The following is a 7,535-nucleotide window of genomic DNA, read 5'->3' on the forward strand; positions in this document are numbered from 1 at the left end:
GAAAGAGAATTGCAGACCAATCTCACTCATGAACATGGATGGAAAAATTGTCAATAAAATACTTGCAAACCAAATCCAAGAACACATCAAAAAACCCATATCCATCATGATCAAGTAGGCTTCATCCCAGAGATGCAGGGTTGGTTCAACACATGAAAGTCTGTATGTAATCCATCATATAATAAACTGAAAGAAAAAAATATATGATCACTTCATTAGATGCTGAAAAAGCATTTTACAAAATCCAACACCCCTTCATGAGAAGGTCTTGGAGAGTTTAGGGATACAAGGATTATATCTAAATATAATAAAAGCAATATACACCAAGCTGAGAGCTAACATCAAATTAAATGGAGAGAAACTCAAAACAATCCCACTAAAATCAGGAACAAGACAAGGCTGTCTACTCTCTCCATATCTCTTCAACATAGTTCTTGAAGTTTTAGCAATAGCAATAAGACAACATAAAAGGATGAAGGGGATTCAAATTGGAAAGGAAGAAGTCAAACTTTCGTTATTTGCAGATGATATGATAGTGTACAAAAGTGACCCCAAAAACTCTACCAGAGAACTCCTTCAGTGATGTGGCAGGATACAATATCAACTAAAAAAAAAATCAGTAGTCCTATACACAAAAGATAAAGCAGCTGAGAGGAAAATCAGAGAAGCATCACCTTTCACAATAGCCACAAATAACATAAAATATCTTGGGGTAACACTAACCAAGGAAGTGAAAGACCTATTTGACAAGAACTTTAAGTCTTTGAAGAAAGAAATTGAAGAAGACACCAGAAAATAGAAAGATCGCCCATGCTCTTGGATAGAAAGGATCAACATAATAAAAATGGCAATTCTACCAAAATCAATCTATATATTCAATGCAATCCCCATCAAAATCCCAACATAATTCTTCACAGACCTTGAAAGAACAATAATCAATTTCATATGGAAAAACAACAACAACAGAAAAAAAAAACAGGATAGCCAAAACCCATCCTATACAATAAAGGAACTTCCAGAGGCATTACCATCCCTGACATTAAGCTCTATTACAGAGATACAGTAATGAAAACAGTTTGATATTGGCATATAAACACAGAGACATTGACCAATAGAATCAAATTGAAGACCTGGATATAAATCCACACACCAATGAACACCTGATTTTTTTGACAAAGAAGCTAAAATTATACAATGGAAAAAAGAAAGCACCTTCTACAAATAGTACTGGCATAACTGGATGTCAACCTGTAGAAGAATGAAAATAGATCCATATTCATCACCATGCACAAAACTCAAGTTCAAATGGATTAAAGACCTCAATATAAATTTGATCACACTGAATCTGATAGAAGAGAAAGTGGGAAGTAGCCTTAAACGCATTGGCACAGGAGACCACTTCCTAAATATAACCCCAGTAGCACAGACAATAAGAGCAACAATAAATAAATGTGATCTCCTGAAACTGAGAAGCTTCTGTAAAGCAAAGGACACTGTCAATAAGACAAAAGGCAGGCTACTGAATGGAAAAAGATCTTCACCAACCCCACCTCAGACAAAGGACTGATCTCCAAAATATGTAAAGAACTTAGGAAATTAGACATTAAAATTCTAAATAACACCATTAAAAAATGTTGTACTGAACTAAACAGAGAATTCTCAACAGAAGAATTTCAAATGGCCAAAATATACTTAAGGACATGTTCAACTTCCTAAGCTATGAGGGAAATACAAATCAAAACAACTCTGAGATACCATCTCAGAGTGACTAAGATAAAAAAACACCAATAATAGCTCATGCTGGAGAGGATATGGAGTAAGGGGACCACTCATCCATTGCTGGTGGGAATGCAAACTTGTGAAATCTTTATGGAAATCACTTTGGAAATCTGTATGGCGGTTTCTCAGAAAACTGGGAATCAACCTACCTCATGATCCAGCAATATCACTCTTGGGAATATACTCAAAAGATACTCAATCATATTACAAAAGCATTTGTTCAACTATGTTCATAGCAGCACTATTTGTAATAGCCAGAATCTGGAAACAACCTAGATGCCCCTCAATGGAAGAATGGATAAAGAAAACGTGGCACATTTACACTTTAGAGTACTACTTAGCGGTTAAAAAACAATGACATCTTGAATTTTGCATGCAAATGGATGGAATTAGAAAAGACTATCCCGAATGAGGTAACCCAGACCCCCCAAAAATGAATATGGTATGTACTCACTCATTAGTGGATTCTAGCCATAAACAAAGGACACTGAGTCTATAGTTAATGATCCTAGAGAAGCTAAGTAATAAGGTGAACCCAAAGAAAAGCATATATAGACCCACCTGGGAATTGGAAACAGAGAAGAACACCTGACAAAATTGAGAGCATGAGGGCAGGAGGTAGGAAGGAAGGGGAGAACGGGAAGGTTGAGGAGAACTTGAAGGAATGGGATAGTCAAGGAGGAGGAAGGAGAGATATGAGAGCAAGGAAAGAGATATCTTGATTAAGGGAGCCATTATGGGGTTAGCAAGAAACCTGGCTCTAGAAAAAGTTCCAGGAATCCACAAGGATGACCCCAACTAAGACCCTAAGCAATAGAGAAGATGGTGCCTGAAATGGCCTTTCCCTCTAGTCAGACTGATGAATATCTTAAATATCACCATAGAACCTTCATCCATCAACAGATGGAAACAGGCAGAGAACCACATCGGAGCACTGAACTGAGCTCACAAGGTTCAGTTGAAGAGTAGAAGGAGTGAGAATATGAGCAAGAAGGTCAAGACCATGAGAGGTTCACCCACTGAGACAGTTTCCCTGAGCTAAGGGGAGCTCACCAACTCCAACTGGACTGGGAGTGAACGAGCACGAGAACAGACTAGTCCCTCTGAATGTGGTTGACAGTTGGGGCAGACTGAGGGGCCACTGACAGTGGCACTAGGATTTGTCTCTACTGCATGTACTGGCTTTTTGGGATACTATTCTCTTTGCATGTATACCTTGCTCAACTTAGATGTAGTAGGGAGGTCCTTAAATTTGCCACAGGGCAGAGTGCCTTGTCCCTTCTTAGGTTTGGAGAAGGTGGGAGTGTGTGTGGAGGGAGTGGGAGGAGGGGAAGGAGTGGGAATTTGGATTGGTATCTTTAATGTAATAAAATAATAATAAAAACATAAATAAATAAAAAAGAAAAAAGCTTTTTAGTGAATATAAGCCTTCTGTAAGAGAATCTCCTTTTCTGTTTTCTTAGTAAAAAGTCGTATCTCAAATATAAAAATAAATTTTCTCCAGGTCAGCCTAGGAGAGCTCAGTGACAGTTTGCTTTATCCTTTTTAATTGAAGGCCCTTATTCTGGCACTTTAAATGCAAAGTTTCTGTAATGTCCAACAGTTAAGAGCAACTCCTTTCCAGAAATTCAGGGAGCAAATTCTGGAAGATACCTCAATCAAGATCTTGGTTCCTTACTGTTAAAAATATTGAAGAAGGAATTGGAGGAATGGCTCAGTAGTTAAGAGTGCTTCGTGATCACGCAGAAGACCAGAGTTCAGTTCCTAGCATCCATGTCAGGTGACTAATACTTAAAATACAGTTAATTTTGTATATGTCTTGATCTTCCAACCTTACTTGTTCTAGTAATTTTTTGTTGTTGATTCACTAAGATATTTTACATTTTGGATTTTATTGTCTGTAAATTAACATAGTTTTACTACTACTTTTCCCATGTAGAAACTTTAATTTTCTTGTTGCATTGACTAGAATAATACTGGCAAAAAAATGGTAAAAGTAGACTATTCCTGCCTTGTTTTCAATTTGGGGTTTTGGGTTTGGGGGTTTATTGTTGTTGTTGTTGTTTATTTTATAATTTGGTAGGTATTATTTTAATGATATAGCCATCATAAATTTAATTTATGCAACTGATGAAATTTCTATTTCTATTCTAGCTTTTCACAGAGCATTTCAATTTACAAATGGGTTTTTAATTTCATCAAATATTCTTCAACATCTACTCAGATTATTGTACTTATTTTATCCTGTTAATAAGGTTTATTATATCTGTTATCAGATGATAAAACAACTCACATTCTTGAGATAAATTCCACTTGGTCATACACAATGTACAACTTTTTGATATAATACATGATTAGATTTGCTAGTATTATGTTGAGGTTTCAACATTTATATTCTTCTTATGTGTATTTGCTTGACTTTGACATCAGGATAATTAATTCTCATTTTTTTCTGTTTTCTGAAAGTTCTTAAGAATAAATTGTAAAATACTAAGTTTTAACTCAGCAGTGGTGGCACATACCTTTAATCCCAGCATTTGGGAGGCAAAAGCAGGCAGATCTCTGAATTCAAGTCCAATCTGATCTACAGAAGGAATTACAAGAAGCCAAGGATAGACAGAGAAACACTGACTCCTGTGGTAATACTTTATTTGTGCTCCAACAAATAAAGCTTACCTGAAGATCAGAGGACAGAGCTAGCCATTAGTTGACCAGGTGATGGTGGCTCACACCTTTGATCCCAAAACAAGGGAGGTGGAGACAGGAAGTGATATGGCTGGGCGAAGAGAGGAAAATGAGCCTAGAGGAGACAGGAGCTCAGCTCTTTTCAGTCTGAGGATTTTGTAGAGGTAAGAACTAATGGCTGGCTGCTTCTCTGATCTCTCATCTTTCACCTCCTAATATCTGACTCCGAATTTTTATTACTAAGGTCAATTAGATCTGCACTACAGTCCTCAAAAAGAAAACAAAAAAATACTCTTCACAGTTCCTTCCTCACCTAACCTACCCTCCAGATCCACTCCCTTTCTGTCTCTCATTACAAAAGAGCAGGCTTCTAAGAAATGATAAACAAAATAAAATATAATAAGCTTAAGCAAAAACTTTCATATCAGTTTGGACACAGGAACTCATCATGAAGAAAAGAGTTCCAAGAGCAGACACAAGAGTGAGAGACCCACTCTCACCACTATCACACTCAACCGTCTGATAAAATTACTGAACTAAAAACTATAATGTATTTGCAGAGGACCTGGTGCAGACTCATGTACCCCCTATGCTTGCTGCTTCAATCTCCATGAGCTCAAATGCACCTTGTTTAGTTGATTCAGGAGGCCTTGTTCTTGGGTGTCCTCCACCACTCTGGCTCTCACACTTTTTCTGTCTCCTCTTTCCTGGGATTCCTTGAGCCCTGGGGGTAGGAATTTGATGGAGACCTTCTGATTAGATTCTCTCTGTGTATATTGTCTGGATGTGGGTCTCTGCATGTGTTCCCAACTGCTACTGGAGGAAGCCTCTTTGATGATGATTAGATAAGGACTAGATAAGGCTCCGAGTAGGCACCAACTTGACTTCTCCGTGTTCAATGAGTTGTATGGATGTTGTCCTTGGCTATAGGGCCCATTTATCAGTTTGTAGAGAGCAACAAGCTGATCTTATCTATAGATAAGATCTCTGAATTTAGCAAACTATCATTGGGAATTGTATTCTGATGCTTTTTTGAGAGCAAAAGTATTTGGTTTTCCTCTATATCCCTGGGATGGCTAATCTCAGGCTCTTGGGTACCTAAGGTATGGGTATGGGTTCCTTTTCATGGAGTAGGCCTTAAATCAAATCAGACATTTGTTGGCTACTCCCAGAAGTTCTGTGCCACCATTGCTCGATGCAGGACAGATTGTAGGTCAAAGATTTTGTGCCTGTGTTGGTGTCTACGTTTCTCTTTTGGTATCCTGAAGAGTATAACTTCCCACACCAATGAGACTAAAACATAGGGGTGAAGGCTCCAAGTAGGCACCAACTTACTTGACTTCTCCATGTTCAATGAGTTGTATGGATGTTGTCCTTGGCTCTAGGGCCCATTTATCAGTTTGTAGAGAGCAACAAGCTGATCTTAGCAACAGCCTGAGTATTTGAGGGGGGTTCCATGAGACCCCACAATCCCTTTGTCAATAATTTGGCTGAATGAAACTCAGTGCATCTACTGGAAGTCTCACCTAGTTACAAAAGATGGTCAGTGGAGACTCTGATCCTGGATTACCAGGAGTCCTCATTAGAATCACTTCAATAGATTCCAGGAAGTTTTCACTACACTTTGTTTCCACACCACTCCCCCAAATGCCACCCAATTCCACCAATCTCTCCCAGAACTCTCTCCCTCCACATACATACCCATCCCCAACCCCAATCCACCTGTAAAATCTATTCTATTTTCCCTTTGAAGGAAGATCTATGCATTCCTCCTCTTTACCTAACCTCTCTGGGTCTACAGATTGTACAGATTGTAGTTTGGTTATCATTTACTTAATGGTCAATATCCACTTATAGGTAAATACTTATAAGGTTGTATTTCTGGGTCTGAGATACCTCACTCAAGATGATTTTTTTCTACTTCCATTCATTTGACTGCAAATTTTATGATGCTATTTATAAACAGCTGAGTAATACTCAATTGTACAAATATATCACATTTTCTTTATCCATTCTTAGGTTGAGGGATATCTAAGCTGTTTCCAGGTTCTGGCTTATTACAAATAATGATGCTATGAACACAGTTGAGCAAATATCCTTATGGTATGCACATGTATCTTTTGGGTACATGATGAAGAGTGGTACAGTTGTGTCTTGAGGTAGGTTGAGTCCCAATTTTATAAGGAACTGCTATATTGATATTCATAGTGACTGTACAAGTTTATACTTCCACCAGCAATGGAGGAGTATTTCCCTTGCTTCACATTCTCTCCAGCATGAGTTGTCACTTGTTTTTTTTTAAAGTAATTTTATTAAATTATAAAAGTTTCCATTTCCGCCCCTCTTCCGAACACCCTTCCACTTCCCCCACTCCCTCTCCTCCTCCCTCTTCGTCCCTTAGGGCAGTCAGGGTTTCCTGCCCTGTGGGAAGTTCAAGTTCCTCCCCCCTCCCTCCAGGTCCAGGAAGGTGAGTATTCAAACAGACTGGATCCCCAAAATCCAGTATATGCAGAGGAAACAAGTCCCAGTGTCATTGTCAATGGCTTTTCAGAAAGACTTCGGGCCAGCCACATTCAGAGAATCCGGCCAAATTCCGAGAATCTGGTTAGATCACGTCCTCGTTCAGTCCCAGTCCAACTGGCCTTGGTAAACTCTCATTAGATCCGTCCCCTTGTATCAGTGGGTGATAGCATCCCTCGCAGTCCTGATTTCCTTTTTCATGTTCTTCCTCCTTCTGCTCCTCATTTGGACCTTGGGGGGGCTCAGTCCAGTGCTCCAATATGGGTCTCCGTCTGTATCGTCATCCATCGTCAGATGAAGGTTCCCACTGATCTTGCCTTCCTTGCTCACGTTCTCTTTCCTTCTGCTCCTCATTTGGACCTTGGGGGGCTCAGTCTGGTGCTCCAATGTGGGTCTCCCACTGTATCGCCATCCTTCACCAGATGAAGGATCTATGGTGATAAGAAAAATATTCATCAGTATGGTTATGGGCCAAGGCCGGTTCAGGCACTCTCTCCTCTGTCCAGAGAACAATTTGGGGATCTCTCCTTGGACCTGGGATCCCATATATA

Source organism: Myodes glareolus, chromosome X, assembly GCF_982192425.1.
Source record: "Myodes glareolus chromosome X, mMyoGla1.1, whole genome shotgun sequence".
NCBI lineage: Eukaryota > Metazoa > Chordata > Mammalia > Rodentia > Cricetidae > Myodes > Myodes glareolus.